The sequence below is a fragment of the Rhinopithecus roxellana genome, chromosome 1 (assembly GCF_007565055.1).
Source record: "Rhinopithecus roxellana isolate Shanxi Qingling chromosome 1, ASM756505v1, whole genome shotgun sequence".
Classification (NCBI taxonomy): Eukaryota; Metazoa; Chordata; class Mammalia; order Primates; family Cercopithecidae; genus Rhinopithecus; species Rhinopithecus roxellana.
In genome coordinates this window covers 189134773-189153216 of record NC_044549.1, presented here as the reverse complement: position 1 = coordinate 189153216, position 18444 = coordinate 189134773, and positions in this window count along the sequence as shown.

Sequence of the window (18444 nt, the reverse complement as noted above, 5' to 3'; positions counted from 1 at the left end):
TTATATCAAGTACTCTGTCAGACCACAGTGGAATAAAATTGGAAGTCAACTCCAAAAGGAATGCTTAAAACTAAGCAAATACAAGGAAATTAAATAACCTGCTTCTGAATGATCATTGAGTCAACAATGAAATTAAGATGGAAAATAAAAAATTATTTGAACTGAAAGTAAATAATGACAGAACTTTTCAAAACCTCTGAAATACAGCAAAGCCAGTGCTAAGAGGAAAGTTTAAACCATTAAATGCCTACATCAAAAAGCTGAAAGAGCACAAGTAGACAATCTAAGGAGACACCTCAAGAAACTAGCGAAACAAGAATAAACCAAACCCAAACCCAACAGAAGAAAAGAAATAACAATGATCAGAGCAGAACTAAATGAAACAGAAACAAAAAAATGCAAAAGATAAATTTAACAAAAAGCTGGTTCTTTGAAAAGATAAATAAAATTGATAGACCATTAGTGAGATTAACCAAGAAAAGAAGAGAGAAGATCCAAATGAGCTCAATTAGAAAGAAAACAGGAGGTATTACAACCGATACCACAGAAATACAAGAGATCATTCAAGGCTACTATTAACGCACTTAGGTGCATAAACTAGAAAACCTAGAAGTGATGGATAAATTACTGGAAATTTACAACCATCCTAGATTAAACCAAGAATAAATAGAAACTCTGAACATGTTACCGGTAGAAGGTGCCCGGGTTCTTGGCATCTCGAATGAAGAATTAGTCAAAATGCACAAATAAAATGAGGAAAGCAAAAGCAGGGATTTATTGAGAATGAAAGTACTCTCCACAGTGTGGGAGCGACCTGAGTGTGGGGTGGCTCAACAGCCCCACTAACAGAATTTTCTTGGGTTTCAATACTCTAGAGGTTTCCCATTGGTTACTTGGTGTATATTCTATATAAACAAAGAGAATGAAGTGAAGTCACAAAATCATTTACTCAGAATGCATCCTACTATAAATGGAGAGGATGTTACTTGGTGTGTGTGATTTATGTAAATGGAGAGGATGAATGTGAAGTTACAAAGTGTAAATGGCATGAATGGAGAGGATGAAGTGAAGTTACAAAGCCATTCATATTCCTGTCATTGCTGAAGTGCTTTCATTTGATTTAGTTCTAGGAAGTCATTGTGGATTGGCCTTATGTTCCCTGCCTCCATGTCCCATTTCCCTGCCTCAGACAGACCAATAACAAACAGCGAGATTGAAATGGTAATATAAAATTGCCAGCAACAAAAAAAGTCCAGGACCAGATGAATTCACAGCTGAATTCTATCAGACATTCAAAGAAGAGTTGGTAGCAATCCTATTGACACTATTCCAAAAGACAGAAAAAGAGGGAATCCTGTTTAAATCATTCAATGAAGCCAGTATCACCCTGATACCAAAACCAGAAAAGGACATAAGAAAAAAAGAGAACAATGTCCCCAATAAATATAGATACCAAAATCTTCAACAAAATACAAAAACAAAAACAAAAACAGAAACAAAAACCCTGAATCCAATAGCATATCAAAAAGATAATCCAACGTGATCAAGTAGGTTTCCGATCAGGTATTAAGGAATGGTTCAACATACGAAGTCAATAAATGGGATACACCACATAAACAGAATTAAAAACAAAATCACATGATCATCTTAATAAACACATCTAGCATCCATTTATGATTAAAACCCAGCATCCCTTTATGATTAAATCCAGCATCCTGTTATAGTTAAAACGCTCATCAAAATTGACGTAGAAGAAACATACCTTCCATGTCAAGGTAGTAAAAACCATCTATGACAAACCCACAGCCAACATAATACTGAGTGGGGAAAAGTTGAAAACATTCCCCCTGAGAACTGGAACAAGACGAGGATGCCCATTTCTACCACTTGTCTTCAATATAGTACTGGTGTAATACATAACCTTGCTTTTACTAACTTTGTTTTTAGACTCTCCATTTCTCCTTTAAACACCTAGCCTTGTTTCCACATGAATAAACTCTCCCTTAGCTGAGAAAGCCAGACGAACTCCATTTGGCTCCTTCATTTACAAGACATTAAGGACTCCTTACCCACCCGCTTCCTCAAGGAGTTAACTTGCCTAAGCAGACTCTCAACATATCAAAGAGTCCAATGAACTGATAAGGTACTGAAGCAAGCAATGTACGAAGTTCCCAGGATTTTGCTCAAGAGATAACACCATAAAGCCTTGAGTTTGTGTCCGGCAGAGCCCCCATATCTAACATCTTATAAAAGCTTTAGAGCCTCCCTGCACCTGGAACTATTTGTTTCTCCATAACCATTTGTCTTTTTAATTGTTTTTGCATGTTTTTACTTCTGTAGAATTGTTGCAACTGAGCTCCCCTCCCCTTCCTAAACCAAAATATAAAGGAAAATCAAGCCCCTAACGCTGGAGAATTTCGAGCATTAGCCGTCTCTCGGTCACCGGCTAATAAAGGACTCTTAAATTCGTCTCAAAGTGTGGCATTTCTCTAACTCGCTTGGGTACAACACTGGAAGTCCTAGCCAGAGCCATCAGACGAGAGAAAGAATAAAGGGCATCCAAATTGGTAGAGAGGAAGTCAAATTGTCACTGTTTGCTGATGATATGATTGTATACCTAGAAAATCCTAAAGACTTCTCCATAAAGCTTCTAGAAATAAATGAATTCAGCAAAGTTTCAGGATACAAAATTAATGTACACAAATTAGTAGCTCTGCTATACACCAACAGTGACCAAGCTGAGAATCAAATCAAGAACTCAACCCCTTTTACAACATCTGCAAAAAAAAAAAAAAAAAAAAAAAAAAAAAGGAATATATCTAATGAAGGAGGTTAAAGATCTCTACAAAGTAAACTACAAAACACTGCTGAAAGCAATCATAGACGTCACAAACAAATGGAAACACATCCCATGCTAATGGATGAGTAGAATCAATATTGTAAAAATAATCATACTGCCAAAAGCCATTTATAAATTCAATGCTATTTCTATCAAAATACTATCATTCTTCAGAGAACTAGAACAAACAATCTTAAAATTAATATGAAACCCAAAAAGAGCCTGCATAGCCAAAGCAAGATGGAGCAAAAAAAACAAAAAAAAAACAAAAAAAACAACAAAAACAAAAACAAAAACAAAACAAAAAAAAAAAACAAAAAAACAAAAAACAAAAGAAAGAAAGAAAGAAAAAAACAGAAGAAAGAAATCTGGAGGCATCACATTACCCTACCTCAAACTATACCATAAGGCCATAGTCACCAAAACAGCGTGGTATTGGTGTAAACATAGGCACATAGACCAATGGAACAGAATAGAGAACCCAGAAATAAAGCCAAATACTTACAGCTAACTGATCTTTGACATAGCCAACAAAAACATAAAGTGGGGATAGGACATTCTATTCAGCAGATGGTGCTGGGATAATTGGCAAGCCACATGTAGAAGAATGAAACTAGATCATCTCCACCTTATACAAAAATCAACCCAAGCTTGATCAAAGACTTAAATCTAAGACCTGAAACCGTAAAAATTCTAGAAAATGACACCAGAAAAACCCTTCTAGACATTGGCTTAGTAAAGGAGTTGATGACCAAGAGCACAAAAGCAAATGCAACAAAAAGAAAGATAAATAGATGGGACTTAATAAAACTACAAAACTTCTGTACAGCAAAAGAACCAATCAGCAGAGTAAGCAGACAACTCACAGATTGGGAGAATATCTTGGCCATCTCTACATCCAACAAAGGACTAATATCCAGAATCTACAAGGAACGCAAAGAAATCAGCAAGATAAAAACAGACAATGCCATCAAGAAGTGAGCTAAGGACATTGTAGATGATTCTCGAAAGAAGATATACAAATGGCCAACAAACATATGAAGAAATGCTCAACATCACTAATGATCAAGGACATGCAAATCAAAATCACAATGTGGTACCACCTTACTCTTGCAAGAATGGCCATGACCAAAAAATCAAAAAATAGGCCAGGTGCAGTGGCTCATGCCTGTAATCTCAGCACTTTGGAAGTCCAAGGTAGGTGGATCACCTGAGGTCAGGAGTTTGAGACTAGCCTGACCAACAAAGTGAAACACCATCTCTACTAAAAATACAAAATTAGTGGTTGGGAAGATGGCTGAATAGGAAAAGCTCCAGTCTGCAGCTCCCAGTGAGATCAATGCAGAAGGTGGGTGATTTCTGCATTTCCAAGTGAGGTACCTGGCTCATCGCATTGGGACTGGTTAGACAGTGGGTGCGGCCCACAGAAGGTGAGCCAAAGCACGGTGTGGCATCACCTCACCTGGGAAGTGCAAGGGGTTGGGGAACTCCCTCCCCTAGCCAAGGGAGGCTGTGAGGGACTATGCCATTAGAAACGGTTCATTCTGGCCCAGATACTATGCTTTTCCTATAGTCTTTTCAACTCACAGATCAGGAGATTCCCTCAGGTGCCTACACTACCAGGGCCCTGGGCTTCAAGCACAAAACTCGACGGCCGTTTGGGCAGACATCCAGCTAGCTGCATGAGTTATTTTTCATACCCCAGTGGCACCTGGAATGCCAATGAGACAGAACCATTCAGTCCCCTGGAAAGGGGGCTGAAGCCAGGGAGCCAAGTAGTCTAGCTTAGTGGATCCCACCCCCATGGAACCCAGCAAGCTAAGATCCACTGGATAGAAATTCTCACTGCCAGCACAGCAGCTTGCAGTTGACCTGGGATGCTCGAGCTTTGTGGAGGGAGAGGCGCCTACTATTACTGAGGCTTGAGTAGGTGGTTTTCCCCTCACAGTGTAAACAAAGCTGCCAGGAAGTTTGAACTGGGTGGAGCCCACTGCAGCTCTGCAAAGTCATTGAAGGCAGGCTGCCTCTCCAGATTCTTCCTCTCTGGGCAGGGCATCTCTGAAAGAAAGGCAGCAGCCCCAGTCAAGGACTTATAGATAAAACCCCCCTCTCCCTGGGACAGAGCACTTGGGGGAAAGGGCGGCTGTGGGTGCAGCTTCAGCAGACTTAAACATTCCTGCCTGCTGGCTCTGAAGAGAGCAGCAGATCTCCCAGCACAGCTCTTGAGCTCTGCTAAGGGACAGACTGCCTCTTCCAAGTGGGTCCCTGACCCCTGTGCCTCCTGACTGGGAGACACCTCACAACAGGGGTCAACAGACACCTCATACAGGAGAGCTCTGGCTGACATCTGGCGGGTGCCCCTCTAGGACAAAGCTTCCAGAGGAAGGAACAGGCAGCAATCTTTACTGTTGTACAGCTTCTGCTGGTGATACCCAGGTAAACAGGGTTTGGAGTGGACCTCCAGCAAACTCCAGCAGACTTGCAGCAGAGGGGCATGACTGTTAGAAGGAAAACTAACAGAAAGCAATAGCATCAACATAAAAAAAAAAAAGGATGTCCACACAAAAACTACATCCAAAGGTCACCAACATCAAAGAACAAAGGTAGATAAATCCATGATGATGAGGAAAAACCAGTGTAAAAAGGCTGAAAATGCCTCTTTTCTGAAGGATCACAACTCCTCGCCAACAGGGGAACAAAACTGGATGGAGAATGAGTTTGACAAATTGACAGAAGTAGGCTTCAGAAGGCAGGTAATAACAAACTCCTCTGAGCTAAAGGAGCATGTTCTAACTCAATTCAAGGAAGCTAAGAACCTTTAGAAAAGGTTAGAAAAATGGCTAACTAGAATAACCACTTTAGAGAACATAAATGACCTGATGGAGCAGAAAAACACAGCATGAGAACTTCATGAAGCATACATAAGTATCAATAGCTGAATCAATCAAGAGGAGGAAAGGATGTCAGTCACTGAAGATCAACTGAATAAAATAAAGCATGAAGACAAGATTAGAATAAAATAAGAATGAAAAGGAATGAAAAAAGCCTCCAAGAAATTTGGAGCTATGTGAAAAGACCAAACCTACATTTGATTAGTGTACCTGAAAGTGATGGGGAGAATGGAACCAAGTTGGAAAACACTCTTCAGGATATGATCCAGCAGAACTTCCCCAACCTAGCAAGGCAGGCCAACATTCAAATTCAGGAAATACAGAGAACACCAAAAAGATACTCCTTGAGAAGAGCAACCCCGAGACATACAGTCATCAGATTCACCAAAGTTGAAATGAAAGAAAAAATGTAAGGGCAGCCAGAGAGAAGGGCTGGGTTACCCACAAAGGGAAGCCCATCAGACTAACAGCAAATATCTCTGCAGAAACCCTACAAGCCAGAAGAGAGTGGGGGACAATATTCAACAGTCTTAAAGAAAAGAATTTTCAACCCAGAATTTCATATCCAGCCAAACTAAGCTTCATAAGCAAAGGAGAAATACAGGCCACTAAATGCTGAGAGATTTTGTCACCACCAGGACTGCCTTACAAGAGCTTCTGAAGGAAGCACTAAATATGGAAAGGAAAAACCAGTATCAGCCACTGCAAAAACGTACCAAAATGTAAAGACCATCGACACTATGAAGAAACTGCATCAACTAATAACCAGCTGGCATCATAATGACAGGATCAGATTCACACCTAACAATATTGACCTTAAATGTAAATGGGCTAAATGCCCCAGTGAAAAGACACAGGCTGGCAAATTGGGTAAAGAGTCAAGACCCATTGGTGTGCTGTATTCAGGAGACCCATCTCACGTGCAAAGACACACATAGGCTCAAAATAAAGGGATGGAGGAATATTTACCAAGCAAATGAAAAGAAAAAAAAAAGCAGGGATTGCAATCATAGTTGCTGATAAAACAGACTTTAAACCAACAAAGCTCAAAAGAGACAAAGAAGGGCATTACATAATGGTAAAGGGATCAATGCAACAAGAAGAGCTAACTATCCTAAATATATATGCACCCAATACAGGAGCACCCAGATTCATAAAGCAAGCTCTTAGAGACCTACAAAGAGGCTTAGACTCCCACATGATAATAGTAGGAGACTTTAACACCCCATTGTCAATATTAGATTAACGAGATAGAAATTAACAAGGATATTCAGAACTTGAACTCAGCTCTGGACCAAGTAGACCTAGTAGACATCTACAAAACTCTCCACCCCAAATCAACAGAATAGACATTATTCTCAGCACCAGATAGCACTTACTCTAAAATTGACAACATAATTGGAAGTAAAACACTCCTCAGCAAATGCAAAAGAATGGAAATCATAACAAACAGTTTCTCAGACCACAGCACAATCAAATTAGAACTCAGGGTTAAGAAACTCACTCAAAACCGCACAAGTGCATGGAAACTGAACAACCTGCTCCTGAATGACTACTGGGTAAATAATGAAATTGAGGCAGAAATAAATAAGTTCCTTAAAACCAATGAGAACAAAGACACAATGTACCTGAATCTCTGGGACACAGCTAAAGCAGTGTTTAGAGAAAAATTTATAGCACTAAATGCCCACAGGGGAAAGTGGGAAAGATCTAAAATCAACATCCTAACATAATTAAAATAACTAGAAAAGCAAGAGCAAACAAATTCAAAAGCTAGCAGAAGACATGAAATAACTAAGATCAGAGCAGAACTGAAGGACATAGAGACCTGAAAAGCCCTGAAAAAAATCAATGAATCCAGGAGCTGTTTTTTTTAAAAAAGATTAACAAAATAGATAGATTGCTAGCCAGACTATTAAAGAAGAAAAGAGAGAAGAATCAAATAGAAACAATTAAAAATGATAAAGGGGATATCACCACTGATCCCACAGAAATACGAACTACCATCGGAGAATCCTATGAAAATCTCTATGCAAATAAACTAGAAAACCTTGAAGAAATGGATGAATTCCTGGACACATACACCCTCCCGAGACTAGACCAAGAAGAAGTCGAATCCCTGAGTAGACCAATAACAAGGTCTGAAATTGAGGCGGTAATTAATAGCTCACCCATCAAAACAAACTCAGGACCAGACGGATTCACAGCTCAATTCTACCAGAGGTACAAAGAGGTGCTGGTACCATTCCTTCTGAAACTACTCCAAACAATAGAAAAAGAGGGCCTCCTCCCTAACTCATTTTATGAGTCCAGCATCATCCTGATACCAAAACCTGGCAGAGAGACAACAACAACAAAAAATTTTAGACCACTATCCCTAATGAACACGGATGCAAAAATCCTTAATAAAATACTGGCAAACCAAATCCAGCAGCACATCCAAAAGCTTATACACCATGATGAAATCAGCTTCATCCCTGGGATTCAAGACTGGTTCAGCACATGCAAATCAATAAATGTAATCCATCACATAAACAGAACCAATCAAAAAACCACATGATTATCTCAATATATGCAGAAGAGGCCTTCAATAAAATTCAACAATGATTCATGCTAAAAACTCTCAATAAACTAGGTATTGATGGAACATATCTTAAAACATTAAGAGCTATATATGACAAATCCACAGCCAATATCATACTGAATAGGCAAAAGCTGGAAGCATTCCCTTTGAAAACTGGCATAAGACAAGGATTCCTTCTTTCACCACTCCTATTCAACATGGTAATGGAAGTTTTGGCCAGGGCAGTCAGGCAAGAGAAAGAAATAAAGCATATTCAAATAGGAAGAGAGGAAGTCAAATTGTGTCTGTTTGCAGATGACATGATTGTATATTTAGAAAACCCCATCATCTCAGCCCAAAATCTCCTTAAGCTGATAAGCAACTTCAGCAAAGTCTCAGGGTACAAAATCAGTGTGCAAAAATCACAAGCATTCCTATACATCAATAATAGACAAACAGAGAGCCAAATCATGAGTGAACTCCCATTCACAATTGCTATAAAGAGAATGAAATACCTAGGAATACAACTTACAAGGGATGTGAAGGACCTCTTTGGGGAGAACTACAAACCACTGCTCAAGGAAATAAGAGAGGACACCAAACAAGTGGATAAACATTCCATGCTCATGGATAGGAAGAATCAATATTGTGAAAATGGCCATACCACCCAAAGTAATTTATAGTTCCAATGCTATCCCCATCAAGCTACCATTGACCTTCTTCACAGAATTAGAAAAACTACTTCAAATTTCATATGGAACTGAAAAAGAGCCTGTATAGCCAAGACAATCCTAAGCAAAAAGAAAGCAAAAAGAACAAAGCTGGAGGCTTAATGCTACCTAACTTTAAATTATACAACAAGGCTACAGTAACCAAAACAGCATGGTACTGGTACCAAACAGAAATATAGACCAATGGAACAGAACAGAGGCCTCAGAAATAACACCACACATCTACAACCATCTGATCTTTGACAAACCTAACAAAAACAAGCAATGGGGAAAGGGTTGCCTATTTAATAAATGGTATGGGGGATACTTCCTAACCATATGCAGAAAACTGAAACTGGACCCCTTCCTTATACTTTATACAAAAATTAACTCAAGATGGATTAAAGATTTAAACATGAGACCTAAAACCATGAAAACCCTAGTAGAAAACCTAGGCAATACCATTCAGGACATAGGCATGGGTAAAGACTTCATAACTGACACACCAAAAGCAATGGCAACAAAAGCCAAAATTGACAAATGGGATCTAATTAAACTAAAGAGCTTCTGTACAGCTAAAGAAACTATCATCAGAGTGAAAAGGAAACCTACAGAATGGGAGAAAATGTTTGCAATCTATCCATCTGACAAAGGGCTAATATCCAAAATCTACAAGGAACTTTAATATCTAGAATCTACAAGGAACTTAAATTTACAAGAAAAAAACAAACAACCCCATCAAAAAGTGGGCAAAGGACATGAACAGACACTTCTCAAAAGAAGACATTTATGAAGCCAGCAAACATATGAAGAAAAGCTCATCATCACTGGTCATTAGAGGTATGCAAATCAAAACCACAATGAGATACCATCTCATGCCAATTAGAATGGTGATCATCAAAAAGTCAGGAAACAACAGATGCCCAGGAGGATGTGTAGAGATAGGAACGCTGTTACACGTTGGTGAGAATGTAAATTAGTTCAACTATTGTGGAAGACACTGTGGCAATTCCTCAAGGATCTAGAACCAGAAATACCATTTGACCCAGCAATCACATTACTGGGTATATACCCAAAGGATTATAAATCATTCTACTATAAAGACACATGCACACATATGTTTATTGCAGCACTGTTTACAATAGCAAAGACTTGGAACCAACCCAAATGCCCATCAATGATAGATTGGATTAAAAAAATATGGCAGATATACATCATGGAATACTATGTGGCCATAGAAAAGGATGAGTTCATGTCTTTTGCAGAGACATGGATGAAGCTGGAAACCATCATTCTCAGCAAACTAACACAGGAACTGAAAACCAAATGCCGCATGTTCTCACTTGTAAGTAAGAGTTGAACAATGAGAACACGTGGACACAGGGAGGGGAACATCACATGCTGTGGCCTGTCAGGGGTCGGGGGCTAGGGGAGGATAGCATTAGGAGAAATACCTAATGTAGGTGACAGGTTGATGGGTGCAGCAAACCACCATGGCACAGGTATACCTATGTAACAAACCTACACGTTTCGCACTTGTATCCCAGAACTTAAAGTATAATAATAGAAAAAAAAATACAGGATTATCTGGGCATGGTGGCACATGCCTGCGATCCCAGCTACTTGGGAGGCTGAGGCAGGAGAATCACAGGAACCCAGGATGTGGAGGTTGCAGTGAGCTGAGATCGCACCATTGCACTTCAGCCTGGGTAACAAGAGTGAAACTTTATATGCTGGCATGGATGTGGTGAAAATGGAACACTTTTACAACGCTAATGGGAATGTAAACTAGTACAACCATTATGGAAAATAATGTGGAGATTGCTTAAAAAACTAAAAGTAGAACTACCATTTGATCCAGCAACCCCACTACTGGGTATTTATTCATAGAAAAAAAAATCGTTAAATGAAAAACACTTGCACACACATATTTATAGCAGCACAATTTGTGATTGCAAAAATATGGAACTGTCCCAAATGCCCATCAATCAATGATTGGATGAAAAACTGTGATATATATGTATATATACACACACTGTATATATATATTATATATAATATATGTGTGTGTATATATACACACACACATATATAATGGAATACTACTCAGCCATAAAAAAGCAACAAAATAATGGCTTGTGTAGCAACCTGGATGAAATTGGGGATCATTATTCTAAGTGAAGTAACTCGGGAATAGAAAACCAAACATCATAAGTTTTCACTCATAAGTGGGAGCTAAGCTATGAGGATGTAGAGGCATAAGAATTATACAATGGACTTTGGAAACTTAGGGGAAAGAGTGGGAGGGGGTAAGGGATAAAAGACTACACATTGGGTACAGTGTATACTGCTCGAGCAATGAGTGCACCAAAATCTCAGAAATTACCACTAAATAACTTATTCATGTAACCAAACACCACCTATTCACCAAAAACTTATTGAAAGAAAATAAAAAAAAAAATGACACTATACTGCTGCACAGGTAATGTGAGTACCTTACAATAACAAAACAATCTCAATTTTTCCCTCCATTCCTCATGTTGTTGCAATCATTCATTTCACTTATATATAAACATATATAATATATACTTACATGTGTATATATAATCTATTGTTGCTATTATTTTGAAGAAACTGTTATTTGTTAGATCAATTAAAAATAAGAAAAAGAAAAGTTTTTATTTTACCTTCTGTGATATTTTTCCTTTCTTTTTGTAAATCCTAGTTTCTGACTTAGACAATTTTCCTTTTCCCTAAAGAATTTCTTTTAACATTTCTCTCAAGGCAACAAATTCACTCAAATTGTGTTTTTCTGAAAAAGTTCTTATTTCTTTACTTTCGAAGGATAATTTTGCAGGGTATAGAATTGTAGGTTATTGTTTTTTCTCTGATCACTTTAAATTTTTCACTTTACTGTCTTCTTGCTTACAAGTTTTTTTTAAACAGGTCAGATATAGTTCTAATCTTTGCTTCTCTATAGGCAATTTGTTTTTGCCTGCCATAGCTACTTTCAGTTTTTTTGATTTTTGACTTTCTGTGGTTTGAAAATGATGTGCTGAAGTATTGTTTTTCTGGCATTCATTTTGTTTGGTATTCTCTGAACTTCCTGAATCTGTGGTTTTGTGTTTTACATTAATTCAGGGGAAATTCTCAGTCATTTCTCCAAGTATTTCTTCTGTTCATTTTTCTCTCTCTCTCTTTTAATCCTTCTCACATTTCCATTACATATATGTTGCACCTTTTGTACTTCCTGGATATTCTACTCTTTTAATTTAGTTGTTTTTCTCTTTGCTTTTCACTGTGGGAGACTTCTATTGAGATACCCTAAAAGATGGAGATCCTTTCCTCAGCCATATTCAGCCTACCATTAAGCTCATAAAAGGTATTCTGCATTTCTCTTACAGTGTTTTTGATGTCTAACATTTCTTTTTTATTATTTCTTAGAATTTCCATCTCTCTGCTTACCTTAGATTTTCCATCTCTCTGTTCTTGCCTGCAGTCCAGTTTATCCATGATAGCCCTTAGCATCTTAATCAAAGTTATTGTAAATTTTCTGTATATTAATTCCAACATCTCTGCCATAGTCATATCTGAGTCTGCTTTTGATATTTTCTCTGTCTCTTCAAACTGTTTTTACTCTTTAGTGTATCTTGTAATTTTTTTTAATAGCCAGACCCAATTTACTGGGTAAAAGGAACTGCTCTAAATAGGCGTTAGTAATGTGAAAAGGTGCATAGGGAAGAGAATTGTTGTATAGTCCTCTGATTAGGTCTCAGTCTTTTAGTGAGCTTGTGCTTCTGGACTGTAAACTTCACCTGTGATTCTTAACCCATCCCCTCCATCCTGCCTTAGATGACAGAGGATAGCTACAGCGGGCTGTAATTTGGTATTTCCCTTTTCCCAGGTCACTTAGGCTCTGACAAAACCCCAGCAGGTTAGGCTGCAGTAAAATAGTTTCTCCCGAGGGCAGACCTTGTTAAGAAGAACAGAATGCTCTGGCATATTTGTAAATGGTTCATTTTCTTGTCTCCCTCCTGGACATGAGGGAATTTTTCTCTGATATTGCCATGAGAACCTTGTAGAGGTTTAGAAAGTAAATCTCACAGAAGTTTGGGGACCCCTCACTTGTCATGACAGGTTCCCTCTGGAGTTTTTACTCTCTCAGGATTGTTCACACTGAGCCTCCAACTATTCGTCAATTGCAGCTCATGCTTTCTTACCTCAGCACCAGTTCCCATAGCGGCTTCTGCTCCTTCAAGTTGTGATTGTCTCTATTTCTCTGTCAGTCTCTCTAATTTTGGGGTCGGGAGTTTGCCCTGTGACACCACTTTTACGGATCTAAAAAGAGTTGGTGATTTTCCAGTTTGTACACGTTTTCACTTGTTGTTAAGATGGAGTGGCAACTTGCCAATTTCTATATGCTGGACTGGAAACCAGAAACCTCATGCCTGCTCTTTAGCCCCTAGCTATCACTAGTCTGTTCTCCATCTTTATAATTTGGTTATTTAATAGTAATGAAATAATTTATGTAACAGAATGTAACATTTTGGGAATGCCTTTTTTAAACCCAGTATTTCTCTGACAATCTATCCAACTTGTTGCTTATAACAATACTTCATACCTTTTTATTGCTGAGTAATATTCCATAGTGTAAATGTATCACAATTTTTAAAATACTTTATCTTTGGTCTTTAATTATTCATACATATTTATATATTACTTATATTTTAAACTGCTAGGTGGAAGAAGCTCTATTCTCTTTTTACTTTCTTAAAAGTATTGTTCTATTTCTATTTGGCACACAATAATTTTACAGATTTGTGAGGTACATTGTGATGTTTTGATACATGTACACATTGTGTAATGATCAAATCGGGGTGTTAAACATACCTATCACCTAAAATATTTACTATTTTCTTGTGAGAGTATTCAAAATTCTCACTTCTACTTATGTTGAGAAACACAATACAATAATGTTAACTAGTCACCCTACTGTGAGATAGAACACCAGAACTTATTCCTCCTAACTGTAATTTTTTACTTATCGACAAAAGTTTCCCCATGCCCCATTTTCCCATGCCTTCTCTATTCTCTTGTAACCACTATTCTACTCTCTACTTCTATGAGATCAACTTTTTTAGATTCCACAAGTGAGTGAGAGCATGTGTTATTTTTCTTTCTGGGCCCAGCTTATTTCACTTCACCTACGTCCTCCAGGTTCACCCATGTTTCCACAAATGACAGAATCTCATTCTTTTTTTTATGGTGGAATAGTATCTCATTGTGTGTATTTATGTTACATTTTCTTTCTCCATTTATCTGATGACACTTGTGTCATTCCATATCTTGGCTATTATGAACAGTGCTGCAATAAGCATGGGTGTTCAGATATCTCTTCAATATACTGATTTAATTCCCTTTGGGTAAATACCCAGTAGTGAAATTGCTGGATCATATGGTAGTTCTTTTTGTAAAAAAATTTTTGAGGAATCTTCATGCTGTTTTTTTTATAATGACTCTACTAATTTACATTTCTTTTTTTTTTTTTTATTATACTTTAAGTTCTAGGGTACATGTGCATAACGTGCAGGTTTGTTACATATGTATACTTGTGCCATGTTGGTGTGCTGCACCCATCAACTCGTCATTTACATCAGGTATAACTCCCAATGCAATCCCTCCCCACTCCCCCCTCCCCATGATAGGCCCCGGTGTGTGATGTTCCCCTTCCCGAGTCCAAGTGATCTCATTGTTCAGTTCCCACCTATGAGTGAGAACATGCGGTGTTTGGTTTTCTGTTCTTGCGATAGTTTGCTGAGAATGATGGTTTCCAGCTGCATCCATGTCTCTACAAAGGACACAAACTCATCCTTTTTTTATGGCTGCATAGTATTCTGTGGGGTATGTGCCACATTTTCTTAATCCAGTCTGTCACTGATGGAAATTTGGGTTGATTCCAAGTCTTTGCTATTGTGAATAGTGCCACAATAAACATACGTGTGCATGTGTCTTTATAGCAGCATGATTTATAATCCTTTGGGTATGTAGCCAGTAATGGGATGGCTGGGTCATATGGTACTTCTAGTTCTAGATCCTTGAGGAATCGCCATATACTGTTTTCCATAATGGTTGAACTAGTTTACAATCCTACCAACAGTGTAAAAGTGTTCCTATTTCTCCACATCCTCTCCAGCACTTGTTGTTTCTTGACTTTTTAATGATTGCCATTCTAACTGGTGTGAGATGGTATCTCATTGTGGTTTTGATTTGCATTTCTCTGATGGCCAGTGATGACGAGCATTTTTTCATGTGTCTTTTGGCTGTATGAATGTCTTCTTTTGAGAAATGTCTGTTCATATCCTTTGCCCACTTTTTGATGGGGTTGTTTGTTTTTTTCTTGTAAATTTGTTTGAGTTCTTTGTAGGTTCTGGATATTAGCCCTTTGTCTGATGAGTAGATTGCAAAAATTTTCTCCCATTCTGTGGGTTGCCTGTTCACTCTGATGGCAGTTTCTTTTGCTAAGCAGAAGCTCTTTAGTTTAATTAGATCCCATTTGTCAATTTTGGCTTTTGTTGCCGTTGCTTTAGTGTTTTAGACATGAAGTTCTTGCCCATGCCTATGTCCTGAATGGTATTACCTAGGTTTTCTTCTAGGGTTTTTATGGTATTAGGTCTAACATTTAAGTCTGTAATCCATCTTGAATTAATTTTCATATAAGGAGTAAGGAAAGGATCCAGTTTCAGCTTTCTACTTATGGCTAGCCAATTTTCCCAGCACCATTTATTAAATAGGGAATCCTTTCCCCATTTCTTGTTTTTCTCAGGTTTATCAAAGATCAGATGACTGTAGATGTGTGGTATTATTTCTGAGGACTCTGTTCTGTTCCATTGGTCTATATCTCTGTTTTGGTACCAGTACCATGCTGTTTTGGTTACTGTAGCCTTGTAGTATAGTTTGAAGTCAGGTAGCGTGATGCCTCCAGCTTTGTTCTTTTGACTTAGGATTGTCTTGGAGATGTGGGCTCTTTTTTGGTTCCATATGAACTTTAAAGTAGTTTTTTCCAATTCTGTGAAGAAACTCATTGGTAGCTTGATGGGGGTAACATTGAATCTATAAATAACCTTGGGCAGTATGGCCATTTTCATGATATTGATTCTTCCTATCCATGAGCATGGTATGTTCTTCCATTTGTTTATGTCCTCTTTGATTTCACTGAGCAGTGGTTTGTAGTTCTCCTTGAAGAGGTCCTTTACATCCCTTGTAAGTTGGATTCCTAGGTATTTTATTCTCTTTGAAGCAATTGTGAATGGAAGTTCATTCATGATTTGGCTCTCTGTTTGTCTGTTACTGGTGTATAAGAATGCTTGTGATTTTTGCACATTAATTTTGTATCCTGAGACTTTGCTGAAGTTGCTTATCAGCTTAAGGAGATTTGGGGCTGAGACAATGGGGTTTTCTAAATATACAATCATGTCATCTGCAAACAGGGACAATTTGACTTCTTCTTTTCCTAACTAAATACCCTTTATTTCTTTTTCTTGCCTGATTGCCCTAGCCAGAACTTCCAACACTATGTCGAATAGGAGTGGTGAGAGAGGGCATCCCTGTCTTGTGCCGCTTTTCAAAGGAAATTTTTCCAGTTTTTGCCCATTCAGTATGATATTGGCTGTGGGTTTGTCATAAATAGCTCTTATGATTTTGAGATACATTCCATCAATACCGAATTTATTGAGCGTTTTTAGCATGAAGGGCTGTTGAATTTTGTCAAAGGCCTTTTCTGCATCTATTGAGATAATCATGTGGTTTTTGTCTTTGGTTCTGTTTATATGTTGGATTATGTTTATTGATTTGCGTATGTTGAACCAGCCTTGCATCCCAGGGATGAAGCCAACTTGATCATGGTGGATAAGCTTTTTGATGTGCTGCTGGATCTGGTTTGCCAGTATTTTATTGAGGATTTTTGCATCGATGTTCATCAGGGATATTGGTCTAAAATTCTCTTTTTTTGTTGTGTCTCTGCCAGGCTTTGGTGTCAGGATGATGTTGGTCTCATAAAATGAGTTAGGGAGGATTCCTTCTTTTTCTATTGATTGGAATAGTTTCAGAAGGAATGGTACCAGCTCCTCCTTGTACCTCTGGTAGAATTCAGCTGTGAATCCATCTGGTCCTGGACTTTTTTTGGTTGGTAGGCTATTAATTATTGCCTCAATTTCAGAGCCTGCTATTGGTCTATTCATGGATTCAGCTTCTTCCTGGTTTAGTCTTGGGAGAGTGTAAGTGTCCAGGAAATTATCCATTTCTTCTAGATTTTCTAGTTGATTTACGTAGAGGTGTTTATAGTATTCTCTGATGGTAGTTGGTATTTCTGTGGGGTCGGTGGTGATATCCCTTTGACCATTTTTTATTGCATCTATTTGATTCTTCCCTCTTTTCTTCTTTATTAGTCTTGCTAGTGGTCTATCAATTTTGTTGATCTTTTCAAAAAACCAACTCCTGGATTCATTGATTTTTTGGAGGGTTTTTTGTGTCTCTATCTCCTTCAGTTCTGCTCTGATCTTAGTTATTTCTTGCCTTCTGCTATGTTTTGAATGTGTTTGCTCTTGCTTCTCTAGTTCTTTTAATTGTGATGTTAGAGTGTCAATTTTAGATCTTTCCAGCTTTCTCTCGTGGGCATTTAGTGCTATAAATTTCCCTCTACACACTGCTTTAAATGTGTCCCAGAGATTCTGGTATGTTGTATCTTTGTTCTCATTGGTTTCAAAGAACATCTTTATTTCTGCCTTCATTTCATTATGTACCCAGTAGTCATTCAGGAGCAGGTTATTCGGTTTCCATGTAGTTGAGCGGTTTTGATTGAGTTTCTTAGTCCTGAGTTCTAGTTTGATTGCACTGTGGTCTGAGAGACAGTTTGTTATAATTTCTGTTCTTTTACATTTGCTGAGGAGTGCTTTACTTCCAATTATGTGGTCAATTTTGGAATAAGTGCGATGTGGTGCTGAGAAGAATGTATATTCTGTTGATTTGGGGTGGAGAGTTCTGTAGATGTCTATTAGGTCTGCTTGCTGCAGAGATGAGTTCAATCCCTGGATATCCTTGTTAACTTTCTGTCTCGTTGATCTGTCTAATGTTGACAGTGGGGTGTTGAAGTCTCCCATTATTATTGTATGGGAGTCTAAGTCTCTTTGTAAGTCTCTAAGGACTTGCTTTATGAATCTGGGTGCTCCTGTATTGGGTGCATATATATTTAGGAGAGTTAGCTCTTCCTGTTGAATTGATCCCTTTACCATTATGTAATGGCCTTCTTTGTCTCTTTTGATCTTTGATGGTTTAAAGTCTGTTTTATCAGAGACTAGTATTGCAACCCCTGCTTTTTTTGTTCTCCATTTGCTTAGTAGATCTTCCTCCATCCCTTTATTTTGAGCCTATGTATGTCTCTGCATG